The sequence below is a fragment of the Erythranthe guttata genome, chromosome 11 (genome assembly GCF_056151865.1).
Source record: "Erythranthe guttata isolate IM_541 chromosome 11, IM_541, whole genome shotgun sequence".
NCBI lineage: Eukaryota > Viridiplantae > Streptophyta > Magnoliopsida > Lamiales > Phrymaceae > Erythranthe > Erythranthe guttata.
The window spans coordinates 11,119,039-11,121,887 of record NC_142543.1 but is presented as its reverse complement, the minus strand read 5'-3'; the positions used below and the strand labels follow the sequence as shown (position 1 = coordinate 11,121,887).

General features: G+C 30.9%; 1 long non-coding RNA gene across 1 annotated transcript; it reads left to right on the top strand.

The window, feature by feature from the left end:
* The first annotated feature begins 583 nt into the window (after nt 1-583).
* Nucleotides 584-2,461, top strand: LOC148766996 (uncharacterized). The gene is made up of 5 exons (XR_016034289.1): nt 584-730; nt 1,573-1,628; nt 1,749-1,815; nt 1,988-2,069; nt 2,252-2,461. It is a non-coding gene; the product is annotated as an uncharacterized LOC148766996 (long non-coding RNA).
* The last annotated feature ends 388 nt before the right edge of the window (nt 2,462-2,849 follow it).

Below are 2,849 nucleotides of genomic sequence, written 5' to 3'. Positions count from 1 at the left end.
CAAAAGCACTCACGCAAAAGTGCATTCGCAAAAAGGATCATGAAAACACAAACTACAATCCTAGGACATTAATACAAATCAACAAACATGCACAAACACACTCGCTCAAATGGACATGCACAAACGTACATGTCACTACACCAAAAGAGGTATTTTCTAACAGCAAAATTTTACTATTTCCAACGGATTACACCGTTAGAAATTTCTAACAATTGTTATCCGTTGGAACATGAAGTTATGTGTGAGTATTAATAACAAATTATTTTATTAATTTGTAAGAGCTTATAAAATATGACTAACACTTATGGTCCGTTAGTAATAAGTAACCTACTGTTATTTTTCTTTATTTTAAATTAATAAATAAGGCAACATTTTAATTAAATTAAAAGGCAATTCTTCCTCTCTTTATCTGGTTGTGCGCTAATCGGCGAGAAATAAAAGAAGAGGAGAAATAGGCCTTCACTCTGCCACGACGGGGTAACAGTCGGCGATGTCGCCACCTCCTCCCCCTCCTCCTCCGCCGCTGCTGCCACCACTACCACCGCACAAGCAACGCATTGTCGATACCAATAATATTTTTGAACGATGTATGAACGACGACGACGACGACAATAAATTTTTAGGGTTTCCACTTCCCTTTCCATCATCGTCTATTAAACACCATCCTTGTATAATCTACACCGGCAGGTGACTAGGACCACGACGAAAACATCGATTGATACAATTTGAGGTAATTGTTATTTTTTAATTATGTTCTTCAACATTAAGCTTAGGTTCACGGTTTTCCTTATTAAATTATTTGTAAATGTAAATACGCGTTTGCACTAACACTTGCTTGTGGCCTTCTAGTTCTAGTCTCTCTTTTCATATTAGAATTTTAGTATTTTTTCACTAAATTTTTTGTTCATTTGGTGGTTTTTTCTTTGCCAATAGGGAATGGGAGGAATTGGGCATTTGAATGGTTAAGAGGTATTACTCACACAAAGTACTAGAAAGGTTCTCTCACGTGTGGATTCATTGCTATTGATTTATGTGGAAAATTATATGTTTCTTGATGTTTCAGTTTCTCTCTATATGTGTATTCAACTTTATAAATTTCAAGCTTCTTTTCATTCCAATCTGCATCTTTTTTCTTCATAATTTTGAGCAGCTAGCAACAGAACTTAAAGCAACTGTACATATAATAGCAAAAATTAAAAAGGTAGGAATATATTATTTTTTTCCTTTGGTCCTAGAAAAGTTTAGTTTGTCATGTGTTAGTGCCAAATTTCTGGTTTATGTTTGCATTATGCCTTTGGAAAAATCATTAATCTACCTCGTTTATTTCGTATTTCCTAGCTAAACAGAAAAAAGAGGTAGGGAAAACTAATAGTTAACTCAAAAGTAAAAAACATCCACCTAAAATGAGTTAGTTAATAGATTTTTTTAGATTGTCTACAGATGTACTAGTTCCAGTGAATTGCTTTTTTCCTTTAAATTACTTTGTAAATCATAAATTTTATTTACCTGCTGAATGGTTTGTATTCGGTTATTTCTTTGGCTAACTTGTGATGTTTGCTGTATATATTGCAGAAGCACATGAAGTTATTGGGGAGAAGAAACCCGAGGCTCTATAAACAGAGGTATAGGTATGTTAGTATGCCATTTTATTTTGCCTGGAATCGATATAAATTGGTATTATATATTGACCAATTGAAATATACTTGATTATTTTAATATTATCACCGATGTTGTGCTTTCCCTACTAGCAACAGAGAAGAGATTGTCTCTAATTAAAGCATGGGAACAAAATGAGAAGTCAAAAGTTGGAAACAAGTAAGCAGTTTCTCGAAGATACCTGTTCTTTATCAAATTCAATATAGTTTTATGGAGTCATTTCATTTTAGAACATAAAGGATATATTGAGGCCTTACCGTAAAATAAGAAAAAAAAATAAGGTTGACTTTGGCTAATATTGATTTATCTCATACTTGTTAATAATTTGCAGGTCTCAGAAGAAAATATTTGCTATTAGAGAATAGGAGAACAATCGGACAACGGCTCTAGGAGCCGAGCTTAAGAAGATAGAGGTAATAAGTCATATTTGTTTGTATATATATATATTATTTTTGAATAAATCATTGGTAATAAGTCTATTTCACATTTATGCAAACTAATTCCAAATTTTCATTGAATAGTTTAAACTTTTATTTATTTGTATCATTATGGTATAAACTGGTGAGAATTATTTTGTTCGTTTTACTTATATCAGGACATGTGAGTTCAAGCTAGGTGGGGCTAGAGTTCATTTGTTTTATTTAAATTACAATTTTTTTTTTGTTTAATGTAAATGAATGTTATTGTAATGGTTTATGGTATAATGATCATATTCATACTTTAGGTTGAATTATTCATGGAATAGTGGAGAATTTGTTGTAATGAATGACTATTTTTATGTAAATTTAAATTTTATTATTTGAGACTTGTTTTTTAAATCATATAAATTAATATTATTTATGGAATTTTTTATAATTTTTTTTTAAGTTTTTTTCTTTTTTTGCTAACGGATATATCTGTTAGGAACTTTGTAAGAAGTGTTACGAAATGAATCGTTACAATGAAATTTCTAACGGAGAATAACTGTTAGATATAATTATTTTTCTAACGGTTTATTTTATTTTTCTAACGGATATATCCGTTAGAATTTTTTGGCTTTCAATTTCTAACGACATTTTTTTAACAGTTTTTCGCCGTTAGGATAATTATTTGTAACGGATATATCCGTTAGAAAAAGTTTTTTTCGGTGTAGTGTGTAAACAAACATGCGCAAAAGTGCATTCGCAACAACGTTCATAAAAACACGAAATACA